This window comes from Rhinolophus hipposideros, assembly GCF_964194185.1.
Source record: "Rhinolophus hipposideros genome assembly, chromosome: 7".
NCBI classification, from domain to species: domain Eukaryota; kingdom Metazoa; phylum Chordata; class Mammalia; order Chiroptera; family Rhinolophidae; genus Rhinolophus; species Rhinolophus hipposideros.
Genome location: NC_138053.1, coordinates 75178517 through 75196538, shown reverse-complemented (window position 1 = coordinate 75196538; position 18022 = coordinate 75178517).

Below are 18022 nucleotides of genomic sequence, written 5' to 3'. Positions count from 1 at the left end.
GCTGGAAGGGACCCAAAGACAGCCCAGCTCCTCCACTGAGGGATGAATACATTCAAAGGCAGCCCGATATCAGCTCTGGAGGGTACAGTGGTTCATGGTGGGCTCTCGGGCCTCCCAGATTTACACACAGAGAGGCACAGCGGTGTGGCCTTGGGCAAGTTACTATCTTCTTTCTCTGTGTTATTATTAGCTCTTTGGCTGATAGGATAAATGAACTAATGCATGCAAAGTACTTGGAATAGTGTCTACATCATACAGACTCAATCTCATTATGACCCAGGGTCCCACAGCCAGTTAGGAAAAACCAGATTGAGAATCCAAGCCTTTCAACCTCCCTGTGCCTGTTACGCTGCCAGAAAATAAAGGATAACACATGGGTTAAGTCCACAAGTCGTTGGCATCTGGCTGGGCAAACAGAACCACCACACCTGAAAAAATCAGGGGCTACCATTAAGGAATAGCTGGAGGGATAAGGTAGTGATTCTCAAGCGTGGCTACCCATTAGCATCATCTGGAGGGTTTTTCAAAATCCTGAAACCCAAACCAATTAAGTCAGAATCTCTAGGAGTGGAGCGCAAGCATCAATATATTTTAAATCTCCCAGGCAATTTGAATGTGCAGCGGTGGGGGTGCGGAATCACTGTCTGGAACAATTGTGATACCTTGATGGGCCATCTCAGTTCACAGAGGTGATGCAATTTGCTTTTGATCACTACAAATACTTTGGAAAGCCTGAACTTGACCCAATCTTCTGACTCCTCATCAAGTCATTTTTTTTTTAAAGCTATCATTGGTTAGGTCCATATTATGTGCCAGCCGGGACACTTACATCATTGACCCAACACAATAATTCTATGAGGCCAGTCATATAACTAGCCCCCCTTTACAGATGTGGAAACAGATGTGGCTGGAGAGATGAAGTCATTTGGCCAAAGTGACATTCATAAGGTACAAAGGATCCAGGACTCAGACACAAGCCTTCTGACCCAGAGCCCATGGAATCAGACCATGAGTCCATCTCACAGCTCTGCGTCCTGAAGCATCCTTTCTCAGAAATGCTTCTCTCGCCTGTCACCCACAATCTGAAGGCAGAACTCTTTCCAACCTCTCACCACCATCACCACTACCACCACCTCTACCTTCTCCAGCACCATGACCGAAACCCCAGCGCTGGTCATTTTTGTAAAATATAGCTTTTTTTGCTTTTGCTTCAATTCCCTCACCCTGAAAAAGACCAACTGTCCCCTTTCTCATCACAAGTCTTTATATATAGCCATTTTCTTGCTAATTCCCACTGTTAAACTCCTTTCTGGTTCTAGCTACTTTTGTACCTGAACTGCTCAATTCCCAGCCTTCTTTAGTCATCCAGCCTCCTTCCACTTAAAAATATTCAGCAGAGTACAGGCAAAGCTTTGTCCTCATCTGCTGTGTTTTCTATCCCCAGTCTCCCAGAGCATGATTACCTTGCTCTGAAGAGTCTTCATCAAAGGAATGTGTGTGTTCTTTTCTTCTCTAAGGACAAACTCATATGGATATATTAATTATCTCTTTGTTATACTTGTAGTATAACAAAGTACCACAAATCTACTAGCTTAAGACAACAACAAACATTCATCATCTCACAGAGCCTATGTGTCAGCAGTGCAGGAACAACTTCGTTCCTCTGCCGAGTGTCTCAAAAGCTGGAATCAGGTGTTGGTTGGGGTTGCAGCCTTATGTGAGGCTTGACTAGAGAAGGATCGGCTCTGAGCTCATTCAGGTTGCTGCCAGCATTCAATTCTTTGCAGTTATAGGATTCAGAAATTCAGTTTTTGATTGGCTATTGGCCACAAGCTGCCCTCAGCTCCTGTCACACCACATCCTCCACAAACGGCTCACAACAATGGCAGCTTTCTTCTTCAAAGGCAGCAAAGGAGGCGGTCTCCTTGCGAGATGGGAATTACAACCGTATATAATGTGATCACCTACACATAATCATAATCCAGCTATCTTTGTTGTCATATTTATTAGAAGTAAGCCACAGGCCTGCCTACACTCAAGGGAAGGGATATGGGCATGAATAGCAGGAAGGAAAGGTCATGAAGCTTAGAGCTTGTTCTCCACAATGGGTTGTGGGCACCCCCCGCCCCTGCTGCTACTTCTAATCGTTCCCTCTTCTTTACCTACCTCTACTTCCACCTTCCAGTCATGGTCGCCTCCCACTCTTTCCCCAAGTTGCCCCAAATTTGGAGTGCAAGGTAAGTAAAATTTCCTCCACCCTCAACCCTTACACTAAGGATAGGGAAAGGCATTTGGGCAGAAGAACTTTATTGTCAACTAAGGTAATACAGTTTGGCAATATAACCCGAGCAAAAAGAGGTCAAATCCCCCCTTAACATAAAAAGGCCTCAGCACTAGTTTGCATGAAACAGAGTCAAATGCATGTGATAGGAGAAATACAAGTTTTTCATGCTAATCATATGGTTATAGTATGAAGGAAATGAATCCTTGTTACAATGAAGTGGGTTTAATTTTGGACATTCAAAGAGAGAGTAAACCATACACCAGAGTGGGAGCCCTTGCAGTCTTTCCCACTGGCAAAGCGCACCTGAATATGTGCACTGCCTTCCTCTCAGCCAGTCATCTCAAGGAGCATTCACCCTTTTTGCTGCTGAACCAGCAGAAGTTGGGCCAAGAAGAAAGGTCATTACAGAATATGCAAAACACAAGGAAGTACCAAGTGGCGTAGGACTTGATTATTTTGCTATGGAGTTGTGTGTTTTACCTTGGAAAAGGGTATAGAAGCAGGGATATGAGAGTTTAAATCAGAATCAGTTTCATCTTTAAGAAACAAAATTTCCAAATAAGCATGACTTAAATAAGACAGGTTGTTTCTTTCTCTCCCTCTCTCTCATGTTGAAGAAGTCTGAAGGTAGCTAAAGCAAGATTGGTAAATAATCTACGGGGGCAGGGAAACAGGCTCCTTCTCCATGCTATTCTGCCATATGTAATCTCCATTTCCAAGGAAACTTCATGATCAAAATGGTTGCTGGATCTCCAGTGATTGCATCTGCCTTCCAGTCAGTAGAAAGGAAAAAGGAGAGAAGACGAGCACCTGCTCCTCCACTTAAGGACACATTGTGGAAGCTGCACACACATACTTCTGCTAATACCACATTGGCCAAAAGTGAAAAGGCTCACCTGGCTGGAAGAGAGCTTGGGAAATGCAGTCTTTATTCTTAGACATTTTATTAAGTGTCTAGATAAAAATCAGGTACCTAAAAAGGGGGGAATATGTCTATTGGTAAACAACAAGCAGCCTTTGACACGGGTGTAGTGACATGAAAATGCACTTCCTGTCTGCCCCTTCAAGAGACCATTCACTGAAGAACTATCCAAGATGGTAGAGTAGATAAACACTGTGCTTGACGCATCCTGTGAATACATCAAAATTACAACTAAATTATAGAATCATCAACCTGGAGAAACATCTGAAGTCTAGCTGAACAAAAGTTTTATAACTAAGGATATAAAAAAGAAGCCACATCGAGACTGGTAGGAATGGGGAAGATGCAAAATGAGCTGGTCCTAAACCTCTGTGTGGTAGATGAAAATTGGGAGGGATATCTCGGCCACCAGAGGTTCCCTCTGGAGGACCCAGGGACCCCAGCCCCACACCAGGCTCCGCAGCCTGGAGTACTGGTGCTGGGAAGAGGAGTCCCCACACATCTGGCTGTGAAAAACAGTGGGGATTCCTGCCGTCTGGTTGGGATGGAAGGCTGCAGGAAACCCAGACGTCCTCTTAGAAGACCTGCACAAACTCCCTCACATGCACTTACCCTGGGCTCCAGCAAAGGGACAGTGACTCGGGGTCAGAGGGGGGGGGTGCCAGAGACATACAGGGGGCAGACTGAGGTGTGTGGCTTTAGGCGAGAGCTGGAGGACAGTCGCCATTTTCACTGTGTGGGGCACTTCTTCAAAGCAGCCGGCCAGTGGGCACCATCTTTTCTATGTTGAGCCCTCCCCCACACCCATGGCCACATCTGAATCTGAATTGGTCTGGTGAGCTCCACTTGCTCCACCCTGGTGATTCACTGAGACCAGGCCACATCCAACTCTGTACCACATGCACAAGGCTTTATTGGCGATAAAACCTTAAAACAGCCTTAAAACAGTCATGGGGATGTGAAGTAAAGCGTAGGGAATATAATCAATAATATGGTAGTAACTACGTATAGTGCCAGGTGGTACTGGTCAGGGGGATCACTTCGTAAATTATATAAATTTCTAACCACTACGCTGTACACCTGAAATTGATATAGAATAATATTGAATGTCAAAAATAAAATAAAATGCAAAATAAATTTTAAAAAGTGCAAGCAGGCACGTGAAAATGACTTTTTATAAAACAAGCATAGCATACCTCCTTGAGACAAATGCAGCTATGCTTCTGATGTTGGAAACTAGCAGAGGCCCTCACAGCCCCTCCTGCCAGGAAAATGAATAATGCATAAGGATTTTCAGGAATTGCTAGAAGTATGACACCCACTCTTTCCAGTTTCCCAGAAAATCCTGATTTCTTTCTGACAAATAAGTTCATTAAGCATGTAATGAAATTTGCTTTGATTTTTTAGAGCTTTATAAAGGTTTCATGTCCATCAAACCATTCATCAGAAAAAATAACCCTGTGTGTGTTGGATCTTTCATCCTGATGGTCTGCTTGGAAATGTGGGGGGTATAACCATGCGTAAAGAATGGACTGGAAGATGAGAAAGCAGCTGAGCACTTCCATACAGGCCTGGTCTCTGGTTCCTCACACACCTCGGCCCCAGTCCCCAGGTCACCGAAGGCACGAGGGCAAAGGTCTACACTCCACTGCAGCATGCACACAACCATGGGGAGTGTCCTGCTTGCTTCCCACTGGGCAAAGTTCACTTTGCTTTTTGCAGAGGATAAATCTGACTCATTTTTCCTTCTGAGGGTTACATGATGTCCTGCTCTAGGCCACAAATTCAACTGAGTCACAAGTGCTGAATTGCCAGATGTGCCCATATTGAGCACTCAGAAGTTCTATGAAACTCTAAATCCACAAAAGCAATTTGACAGCAAGGCCCAGATCAGATCAGGAGCAAAGGGGATCCCACCATTTACCTCAACCGCGCCAGCCCCTCTAGCCAGCTGCTCCTTTCATTCTTCCCACCTTTCCATCCTTCCCTCTCTCTCCGCCCCTGCATTTCCAGTCTGGTCAAATCTGAGTTTAAATATGTGAGCACCATTTGCTCTCCTCCTTGAGGCTGTTATCACTTTCTGGTTGCAGGTATAAGGATCTCACCAACAATCCTTAGCCAGAGGTGCTGCATTCCTCATCCTGCCTTCCTGTCTGTCACCTTCCGATTCATTTCCTGTAAGCTATGACCCTTTCTGGAGAACATTAATTAGCCACGATGCTTTTTTTTTTTAATTAGAATTCTAGGAAACTGACATCCATATATGACTCACACTTCTGTCAGTTCAAAACAGTATTTACTATATTTGATTGAGGCAGATGAGTTTTTTGCTAGATGCTTACTATATGGATTTACGACCATCTGAAACCATTCTGGGAAAGAAAAAAAATCAGCACCACTAGCTCTTAATGGGGCTTTGCCATATCACTAAAACCCTGAGTGAAAACATATGGGATGAAATATCTTTACATGATCTCATAAATGTCTTTATTTAGGAATACAACAGTTTTTCTTTATAATGTTAGTCTTAAGAATAAAGTTAATGCCACCCGTAGAAATTATATTCTACCACTCTGCTTAATAAGCTAAGAGAATGATTTTACAATCTATATTGTTATCTATCTAAGGGACTTTAAACTTATACAATCACAAGCTTGTTAAATAAACTATGCAAATTTATGTGGGCCAGAGTCTAAATTAATTCAGGCCTAAATAAATCAAACTCTAGCTAGACCATGAGTTAATTAAAAATTGAAAATATGACTCCTGGCACTTAGGTTTACTGATGTTTACTGCCAAAAGAAGCATCATTGCTATGACAGAGATAAATGTAAGACGGGCTGATAGATTCTTCAAGGCTGAAATAGACAGAGGTATCAAGATGGACATGGAATTGTAACAGCTTCTATAATTGCTCAAATAAATGTTGTCAGGGCAGTTTCAGAACAAGTAAACTCACAATGCAGGCATAAAAATCCATAGGGGTATGTTTTTATTCTTGGCTTTCCTCTCTCTAACTTTGGGTCTTTATGTTTCTTCTTACCTTCTTGTGAAATATATATATATATATAAAATTTTTTCTCAGCTTTTCTCCCTCTCCCATGAGGCTTCCTTTCTGGAATATATGCCGATGATCTTTCATCTGGTTGAGGCCTCTCTTCAGCCTTGGGTCCTCAACCAGAACCTGTGACCACTAGGGTACCCCTAAGCATAAATCAGGTTTCAGGGGAGGGCAAGTAGGGCAAGAATGTGTGGGAACCAAAACCAGGACACATACGCAGGCTATTATGTGTGTGCTTATGGAGATGTTGGGACAGTATTTGAAACCCAGGTTCTCTTGGAAACCTTAGAGGACACAGGCCTATACATGACTCCCAGGTAACAAACGGTGCAGGTGGAGAGGAAGCTATGGCCCCACAAAGATGCTAAGTATGTGAAGTTTGTCTTCATGCTATGGTGTTTCCCCCAAAATAATACCTAACTGGAAAACAAGCCCTAGCATGATTTTTCAGGATGACATCCCCTGAACATAAGCCCTAATGTGTCTTTTGGAGCAAAAATTAATATAAGACCCTGGTCTTATTTTCGGGGAAACACGGTAGCTCTTTACTCTGGCCTCTGCACAGACCACCTGCCCCTGCCCCACCCCCCCACCACCCATTACGGGCTTCTCCAGAGGTTCTCTGTGAGCAGTGCCATTGTGCAATGGATTATTCCTCCAACTTTTCCAATTAAAACCTTTCCATCACATTTATATTTTAAGGAGAGTCTTTAATGCTTTCAGGCAAAGGAGTCAGTAATTTGGGAGTTTCAGGCCCCTGGTGGGAGTGGGGAGGGAAGAGATTCTCTTTTAAGGCCAAAGGTCCTTTGGTGTCCTCCAGACCATCCAGGTCTTCTTGAACCCGTGCTCCATCTCACTCCAACCCAACAGGGCCTTCTATTCCTCCGCAACAAACTGGCTCTGAGAGCTGCAGGGATGGAGAAAGGTCAGCCCAGGCCCCATGGAGGCTGGAAACACTGAGGCTCTCAGGGGAGGACAAGGGTGGGGATTTCCCCACATGCCAACTGTGCTCAGGAGATTGGGAGGGAGCTGGAGCAAACCTTTGAGTTATTGTCCTTTCCTTTCATTCTTCAACATGCTCTTGGTCCTTCCTCCCCAAGTTCTGGAACAACTTTTGGGACACTCAGACAGAGAGGAGCACAATATTTAGGATCAGGTTTAAGATGTCCTGGAATTTTCCTCAAGAATAGCCCAAACCCAGGGCCTAGAACCCCCCTCACTGCCAATTATGACCAACCAGGAAGGTGAAACGCGGTGGGGGGGGTGGGGGGTGAGGGGGTGGGAAGGGGAACAGTTCCTAAAATGACAGAGGCCAGAGCCTTGGCAAACGGATCTCACCTGGTATCAGTGAACTCCCTAACTCTTGAGGAGAACCACCGCTGAACGCTCCTTACTGCTCTTCATTCCCTTCCTCTCACAGAGGAAGGCTCATGCATTAGTCTACAGCGCCACCTAGCAAAACCAGAGGGTAGTCTAGAAACACTGAGATGGGAGGTTTTGTTGGAGTTTTTTTGTTGTTTTTTTCCACAACCAGAAAAGGGGGTTTCCATTTCATTCACAGAGTTCTGGGAAATGGAATTTGTACAAAATCTTTCTTGCACATAATGAAAAACATTTATTAAATCTAATGAGAAAATCTGGCCCAAAGGCAATTGTAATCAAAACTTACAAGGGTAAGAGTTTAGCTCTTTAAACTTGCTTTTTTTTCCCCTAACCATTGAGACTATGCAGTTTTTTTCTTCAAGAAGAACTTGAGTCTGCCTAAAGTTATGGATTTTAAAACTGACAAAGCTATCATTTCTGCTGGTTTCTTTTCTTTTCCTTTGTTTCATTTCTCTCCCGGGTCAGCTTTACCTTTGGATGATGCTGAGAAGTCCTGAAGGGAACAAAGGCTCACCTAGGACAGGCTCTATAGGCAAACTTAGGTAGAGTTCAGTCAAGGGAAATTCTAACAGTTTTATAATGCTGGTGTGCGCCTTTGGGTTAAGGAAAGTGAGATGAAGCTTCCTATTCCCACAAACCCAACCCCACGAGGAAACCCTTGCCACCATGATGGAACTGCTGCTTATCAAGAAATCCAGGTATACCCTAACTATACATGGACATGGCCCTGCCCAGAATGCTGGAGAAGCCCTTCTCCTCTGAGATGGACAAAGCTCTGAGGAATACAGAGACTCAAGGATGCATCTAAGCTTCCAGACAAAAGCTGTTTGGATAAACACATTGGGAAGGGACAGGCTTTGCCTTTTAAAGGGTCAGGAGAGCCTGGAGATTGTGGACATGGACTCTGGCGCCAAATGCCTGGGTTCCATGTCTGCTTCTGTTACTTAAGCCCTGCCTCAGTTCTCTACATAACGTGAATCATTCTAGTACCTATTTCACAGGGTTTTGGTGAATGTTAAGTGAGAAAAACCATATAAAGTGCTTAGGATAAGGCCTGGCACATGGCAGGTTCTTAATAAATATTAACTAGTGTTTTATTATCCTAGAATTTTAAAGGAACAAACCCGAGTTTCCTCGCACTCTAATAAACCAAGCTTGGTTTTCCTTCCCACCTGAAGCAGTCTTCGTTAACTAGCCTAGCAAATTATGCCTGTGGGGCTACCCTCAGCGGCAGTTTCTTTGGCTATCCCCACATTGGCGGCAGTAACAGAAGGAAGCACACAGCTTTTACAACTTCTTTTAGGAGGGAGCATGCAAAAAAGTTTAAAGGCCACTGATCTAAATGGATTCTCAACTAATGCCATTAGCTGATCGACACTTGGGGTTGTGGTTTCCTTTCATCTGCCATTATGATCACTCTCCAAATCCCAGCGCCATCTCAGGTTGATCCAGTAAACTTTCCCAACTGGTCCTATGGCCGTAAGGCTTTCATTCATGTTTTATTTATTATATTGCAATGTCCTTGAGTGCAAGGATCCTGCCAGGCTACTCTATGCCCCCAAACAACTATACACTGTTATGCAATTTTGGATTAAACACCTAGACAACTGGGAAAGGGATGCCTTTTCTGAATCGTATTAATACGATTAGAAGTCAGATATTATTAGTCAACTGGATTGACGCTATAGTCAAAGGAAAACAAGTCTTAACTTTTGGAGTATCTCTTAAGGGTTAGCCTCTGTGCATTGTCATTGACTTGGGCCATTATCATCCTCAGTCAATGTCTCATGAGAATCAAATTACAATGCAACATTAGGAACAGCCTATTTCTTAGGAAGTGGCAAACTGATGTCTTTTCCCGCAAGGTGAGTGCTTGAAGAATTTACCAGAAAGCCTTTGACACAATGACTAATGCCAGTGAAACAGCACTTTATCTTCGAAGATGTGGGATGCACATCAACATACAAGACTTTTAAAGGTGAAGCCAAAGAGCAACGCTTCCTTGAGTTTCACTGACCAAGATAAATGAGGTTGTGCTCGGGCTTTGGTGGGAGGAAAACCAACTTGACAAGTTCCATACGTCTAGTATCTCTAGGCTTCACGTGGCATTTTTAAATTTAAAATCCTAATTGAGCTGCAAAAGAGAAGATTATGAATATTAATTTAATCTACGAGCAGAGTAGTCTACATTCTTTCTATTTTTTTATGCTCCTCCTGCCGCCATATTGCATAGTCTCATCTGAAATGGATCAATAGTCCTTGATGGAAAATTCTTACTAACGCTTTATAGATGGGAAGACATGAATAGATGTAAAAGGCTTTTTTAACTGCTATATGATATAGCATTTGCTTCCAGGTCTAGTTGCAGTGTTTTGTACTATGCAGACGCAGAAATACAATCTTCATTGGTTTATAGTGATGCATTTATCTAATAGCAATTTCATTCCCTGATATCTTATGACTTAGGGAACAGCTCTTTATAAGAGAAAACTCTGTTTGTAGCAATTTGAGCACAGTGTCTCCTTGAATATTGTTATCAGATAGTGTATATGAGAGCTGGGAAAAACCCAGTGGCTTGCTGTATCTGCGTACTGAACCAACTCCCTGCCTCTGGCATGTACCAATGAGCTAATGAAGTATAATGCTGCACAAATGATCTATCTGACAGAAAAATGTGGTCAAGTATATATGCCCATACATGTGAAGATACATGACTTTGTGGATTCAGTATAATTTCAATCAAAATTCCCCTGGGCTTTGGAGAAACTTGGCAAGCTGATTCCAAAATGCATATGAACGAGTAAAAGACCAAGAATATACAAGACACTCAAAAAGAAGAACCATATGGGAGAAGTTATCTCCCAGATACTATATTATTCTAGGGCTAAAGCAATTAAGAATTGCAGTATTGGTGAGAAAACATATAGACGAACCAGGGAAGCAGAATGTAGAGTTCAGAAAGAGGTCTATATATGCACAGAAATCTGGGTTTTTTTCTAGAACTGACATTGCAGATGACTGGGGGAAATATGAATCTTTTTTCAACACATGTGTGTGGAGAAAATGAATTAGCCATACAGTTCAAAAACAAAATTGAACCCTTCACATCACACATAAAAGCCAATTTCTGCTGTATTAAACACTTAAATGTAAAAACAGAATTATAAAATTATTAAAGATTAATAAGTGGAATAATTTTATGATTTTTCTGGTTTATAAATATTTCTTTGAAAAAAAAACATGTTTTATAAATAAAATGATTCTTAAAATGAGATCAACTATATTCAAATTAGAGTTTGTGTTCCTTAAAAGACATCATAATGAAAGAAAAAGGAAAGTTAGAAACTGGGAGAAGGTATTTGCCACACAAATAATTAATTTTCAGAATATGTAAAGAACTCCCATAAATCAATAACAAAAAGACAAGCCAACTGATATATGACCAAAAGTGTTAAATGTGTATTACACAGAAGAGAAAGAAATGGACAAACATATATGGTAAATGCTCAATCTTATTAGAATTTATGAAAAAAACTACAATTTGAAAGCACAATAATCATATACCATTTTATACTTATCATACACATAAAAAATAAGAATCCTGACAATAGCCAATGGTACACAGCAATAGTTACACACTTTGAAAAATAATTTGTCATCAGCTAGTAAATTAGAAAAGTAGCTAAACTTTCTGACCCAGTAATGCCAGCCCAAGGGATAGTCCCTAGAAAAATTCTTGCACTGTGTGCTAGGAGACATGTAGAAGAATGTTTATAACAGCACGATTTGTTTGTAATTATAAAAAAAAAACCACTGAAACCAGAACAAATGTTAATAAACAATAGATAAATTGTGATGTTTTCACAATGAATACATCAATGAACAAATCAAAAAACTACACGCAACAGATGGAATTCAGAAAGATAATGTTGAGGAAAACAGCTGATGGAAGAATAGATGCAGAATGATTTTATTTATGTAATATTCAGGAACATGCAAAACTAAACAATATAATCTTTGGGGATATAAATATATGAAATAAAACTATAAAGGAAACCAAAGGGATAATGTAAACAAAACTTCAAGTAGTAGTTATCTCTGATGGGAGAGAGAGAGGGAAGGAGTTGGGAAGGAGTGCTTTGAAGACTTCTAAAATAATGATAATGTTCTTTCTTAAAGTGGGTGGTTGGTAATGGATCTCTGTTGTGTGCTTATTATTTAAACTCCTTCAACTTTTTAAACTTTTTTATTTTGAAATAATTTTATACTCATAGAAATTTCAAAAAGAGCACAGTGAATTCCTATGTATCTTTCACCTAGCTTGCCCAATAATCCAAACCAGGAAATTGACCTTGGTGAGATACTATAAAGTACAGAACTTACTCAGATTTTGCTAGTTTTCACATATACTATTTGTGTGTGTGTGTGTGTGTGTGTGTGCATGCACACGCATGCATGTAGTTCTATCAAGTTTTATCCCACGTATAGATTTGTGTAATAACCACCACATTCAAGATACAGGAATATTCCATCACCACAACAAAACTTGATAGTCATACCCTCCCCCAAACCTATTCCCTGGCAACAACTTCTCTGTTTTTATCACTATAATTATGTTGACCTATACATATTTTAATGTTCTTTTGTATCTATTTCATATTTTTTAAAAACTCAGTTTCGGAAGGGAAGAAGGCTTAGTGCATGTAAAACTGATCCCTCCCTTAGCCTGTGCAATGAATTGCTGAATTGCAGGCTTGCTGAACTGCAAGACACTTCATGTTCACCCCAACTCTCCTCCCTCACCCGCTCCTAAGGGACTGAGGGAAAGATAAGTACACTTTTTCTCCTCTTTAGAGGATTATTTTACAATCAGAAGACCAGCCTATCTTCCCAACCTTCCCCTCCCCTGGACCTCAGGCCACTGCAACGGGGTAACAACTTAGGACAGTTTCTGTTTCACAGGGTGAAGTTAGCCCAGATGGAGAAAACTTACCAAACAAATGAGATGCAGATGGAGACATTACAGATACACTGAGAGTCGTTTGACCTTTACTGACAGCCTAACACCTAAGTCATTCTGTACAGTTTTCATCCCTTTCCGCCAGGCTGGCTGGCTCCTCTGGAAGCAGAGTCCTTGGCAGGTCTCAAACTACTGTTGTCTAGCTGACCCACGCACAGCCAGTTTAATTCAAACGCTCTAATGCCCCTGAAACTGTCCCGTTGCCTGCTTCTCCTGGCTTCTATCTGACCGGTTCTTCAATGTAACTCCTTTCCTCCATCCAGTCTCCTGGGGATTAAAGTCTTCCTACTCTATTTTTCATTTTAAAAAACAAACTGTTCCCCATTTGGGCTCTTGTAATTCCCCTGGATGCTAACTGTATTTTTCAAACCTGGTTCAAAACAGCTTCCTCCCTCTCCCTTCTTTTTCCCCCTGATTCTCCTTTTTCTAATCAGGTGTGTTTTGTTTTGTTTGCATTTGATAATGCTCATCCAGACATGCACAGGCAGACCCTATTTTTGCCACAATCAGTCAGTTCTTGGAATCTTCCATCATAAAAGGGATCACATTTCCTTCTAAGAATGATGCCATATGTGGAAGCTGCATTCCTGAAGAAAGCTCAACCACAATTAAGTTTATTAAAGTGTATTTCTTAGGATAGTTATCATGTGATTTGAAACTGCGGTTGTGAATAAATAAATCTTGGAAACACTGGATTTAATAAAGTTAATCCCCAACCCCTGCCACTGCAAGAATATTCAGATCTCTTCTATGTGACCCATACACCTCTTCAGGGCAGGGAGGAAGGGGAGGTTTCTACGAGGAGGATACTTGAGTGCAGAAACACCACCAAATTAAAGCATATGTGTGACAATACTGTATCTTTATTATTATAATTAAATGTACTGGGATGACAGTTAAAAGAGCTGAAGATACTATTCTCCAACTCCTATAAAATGAGCGTAAACATGCTCTGTGTGCTGATTAGCTCCTGCTTGTTCTCAAGATGGACCCTGCACCTCTCCATAAGGGTTGGTCTATTAAAGTGTATAGAGAATGGGCTCCTTTGCTCCTCATTCAGGTCTGGTCCAAAAGCATTGATCTCAAGAGCACTCCACCAATAGATGAGTTCCAGACAACTCAACCTGTAATAAGAGTCAAATAGTTCTATAGGTCCTCTTTTGAGAAGGAATAGTCCCTCCCTTCCACATATGTGAGGTCGGACAATTAAGTTTGTGAACTTGTTGCAACAATGTTGCTAACCTTTTTCAATATCAGAGGGATTATTCATTATGAATTTGTACCAACTGGACAAAGAGTTAACCAAGTTGACTGTTTGGAAGTGCTGAAAAGGCTGCATGAAAATGTTAGACGACCTGAACTTTTCGCCAACAATTCATGGCTCTTGCATCACGACAATGCACCAGCTCACACGGCACTCTGTGAGGGAGTTTTTAGCCAGTTAACAAATAACTGTATTTTCCTCAGGACCCACTCCCAGAAACACCAGTGGTTTACTAAACTGCAGTGTTTGGGGGGCCAGAATCCTAGAGAGAAAAATGGGGAAATTGAAGACATAATGGCTGGGAAGGACCTCAGAGCCCATCCAGGCCAAAGTTCACCAAAGCACTAGCCACAAACCAGAGATCATACACAATACAGTTTCAGGTGAGACCAGGATTAGTGTTCTTACTTTACAATTTTCTGAAACAATCACAGATTTACAGAAAAGTTGCAGGTACAGAAGGCAGAATTTTTTTTTTCTTTTTGGACCATTTGAGAGTCAGTGGTTCAGGAAACCTGAAGCTGGCTCTCAATGACAATGAATCTACCAGCACCTTAATCTTGGACTTCCCAGCCTCCAGAACTGTGTAAATAAATTTTTGCTGTTTATGAGCCACCTGGTCTATGACATTCTGTTATAGAAGCCCGAACAGACTAAAATAAGGAATTAAGTATAGCAAGAGGCTTGGTGTTAAAGTGGACAAGCAAGGCAGAGAATTAAAAAAATTTCTAAAAGATATATTTCTTCATTATAAAGGAACATGTCAACTTCATAATTTCTGAGTGGCTATTGCAATAAAGGTTAAATAATTTTGAAGAAAACCAAGAAAGAAATGTCCTATAGCAGGGAAAATTTGCTGTGGTGATGATTTTTTTTTTTTTTTAATTAGTGGACAAGTCACCAATGCTTAGGGTTAAAATGGAAATCCCATTTATCAGCATGAACCTCTCCAACAACATGCTCACACCACACACACACCACCACCACCAGCTTATTTTCAATAAGCCACTTGGGAAATGCTGATGATAAAAGTATTAAATGTCTTGGAATTTAAACATTTGAAACTTGTTGGCGAGGCAACAAGAGTGCCACAGTGGGAGACTTACAGTTTGATGGCTGGCTAGTGAAAACACTGAAAATTCACCTTAATGTACAAGTAGAAAAGAAAGTTATTTTGCAGGAAAGGACATTGTAACTAAGATAATGGGGAGAAAAACACAATTTTCTAAAATAGATAATTCCTTAGAAAATTATTCAAGAGCAGAAATAGGATGAATTTAACAAACTGGCAGCTGAGCAGAATGTGGAAACCTCTTGTTTTGAATTTCTTAAAAAAAATAGAATCAAACTGTTGCAATTAAAGTGAGTAGCTGAAATGATATATTCAGTGCCACGTTTTATAGATTATTGCTTCTATGGTTTACAGGTTCTGATACTCACAGAAGATGGTTTGCTGTGGTTAAACTGTGTCTTACCAAAACAAAACAAAACAATTGAATGTTCTCTTTAAAAGCAATGTAAAGATTACATTTATATAATATATAATATTGATCCTGACAATGATATTGGATTTTTTAAAGGAATCGTATCTTTTAGAGATGCATAGTGAAATATTTACAGTTGAAATGATAGGGTGTTTCAGATTTGCCTCGAAAATATCCAGTGGAAAAACACATAAATTGTATAAGACTGGCCAGCGGTAGATCATTGTTTAAGCTGGGTGATGACTACATGGGGTTCCTTAAAACATTTTTCTTTACTTTTATATGTATTTGAAAATTTTTCCATAATACAAAGTTTTAAAAAAGATTAGATCTCTTAGATAAGAAGCTGGGAAGCTGGGGTAATTTTGATGGTTGTAGTGTCTAGAGGACTGAATTAAATTCATCCATTTGATGGGTGGCACATTAGATGTCTTGAAAAGGTAAAAAACAAACAAACAAACAAACAAACTTGGGCACAGACTAAGGGGCCTTCAACCTGCATCTTTACCTCAGTTCCCAGGAAGTCCTGGGACATGGCTCCTTGTTGGCATTCAGTAGGCTGCTCTCACCTGACTCAGCTGTTTTCCTGACTCAGCTTAAGAGAAAAAACTGGGAGAAACCAATTGTGCAAAAAAGAATACATCTATTTTTAAATAGATTTTCCAAAAAGAGCTTATTCCAAAGGTTTCATATTTTCATCTGAAGCAATTATATACATTAGCAGAAACCATGGTTAAAGGTTGGTGGGAGGCTTCTGACCTTCCTTTTTTATTTCCTATTCAGAAAAATAATGCTCAAAATCAGATGCATTTCCAGATGAAAAATTCATCAAAATATTGATACTTTCATATTTAATATGGGTGATTAATTTGAAAACTTGATAATATAGTAAGAGTTACATCAGGCTGTTTGCTAACTTTATATCTTTTAAGTAGCAAAGGAGATTGAATCAGTATTCACGTAAGACTTTTCTTTCCTTTTTCTAAATGGAGTTTTGTTTTCATCCATTGTAGTTTGAGTAAAGTAGAAAGTTTAAGAGGGGAATCTACATGAGAGAAAACTGAAAAATTAGATATAGGCTGGATTCCCTATGGCTTTAAATGTGAAATTTCTATCTACATTGAAAGGAATCTCTCTAGTCATTCACACATGGGTGCCCAGACTCTCTCTAGAACGTCCTTTCTCTGCAGAAGCCAGCTCAGTCTCTTTAACCTTTCCATTTTATTTTGTGACCTGGCAGTTATTAAACAATAGGCCATGGTTATCTCTGCAGGCAGCCTGGGAAGCAGCATAAGCACAGAGACGTCCCGCAGGCAGCATCTGGAGACCAAACAAAATATTTATATTGGAAGCTGGAATCAATTTGATTAATCTTTAGAAAATATTAATCCCCCTTTTTCTCCCCCTGGAGGACAAGTATACTTCTCTACCCGACTGACTCTGGGCTCGGCCAGGTGTCTTGCTTTGGCCAACAAAATGTGTGTAGATGTGATGAGAACAGAAGCTTTGAATGTGCTTGTGTGATCTGGCTTCTCTCCCAGGCTTCTGTGATCTGCCATGAGAAGAACACACCCTGGGTAACTGCCAATCAAGGAGAATGTGAAGACACACAGAACAAATCTGGACCCATTTAAAAGCGGGTGACCAGAAACCTGAAGCAGAGCTGTGAGCGAAAAACTATAAAAGCTGTTGTTGCAAGTCACTGAACTTTGTGGTGTTTTGTTATGCACCATTGTTGCAGCCGTGACTGACTGACACACCTACATACACAGGGAAATTGAAATATGAGCGTAGATGCATTTTCTAAGGAAACTGTGTAAAGCAGTAACTCTTAACCTACTTCAAAGTTATGGACTTTCTTAAGAATCCAATAAATGTCTCGATTAGATTCTTCTCCAAACTTTCTTGCACTACCACCCCCGTCTCTCCCCAGGTCTCCATGTGAGTCCATCTAACTGGCAGAATCTAAAACACGTCTAAAAGGTTGTGTGGAAACATGGAATATGTAGCTTTTTAGTTTTCCAGATTTTGAAACCTAGGAGGACATTGCACTGGGATTTTCGTGAGCCATTCTACTCTTTCTAACATACCGTCATGAGCAGGAGGAGTTCGGGGAGCAAATGAGAAGATAGAGCCAGAGAGAATTAGGAGAACCAGGTGTCATGGAAGTTATAATGAGAGTATGAAGAAGTGAATGGTTAATCACTTAAATGATACAGAGGAACACCATGTGAAAATGTAAAGAATCTATTGGATTGGGCAATAATGATGTCCCTGGAGACCAGAACAGGGGCTGCTTCATTGCAACAGTGAAACAATGAGAAGATACAGGTGATGAGTCCTCAAACAGACCACTTTCCAGAATCTTGATTGAGAAGGGAAGAGGAAGGATATGATTTCTATCCCTGTATGCTTGTCTAATACTGAATAATTTCTCATTAAGGAATTGGTAAACTCAGTCTGCCATGGACTGACTAGAAATAGTCTCAGTCTCTCTCTTCTTTGTCATTTTTTTTCCACTGTCTTCTCCTTGTTCCCTGAACCAAAGAGTCTTTTTCTTGGGTCTCCCAATCTTCTTGAGGGTCAACAGAAATGACTCTCAGA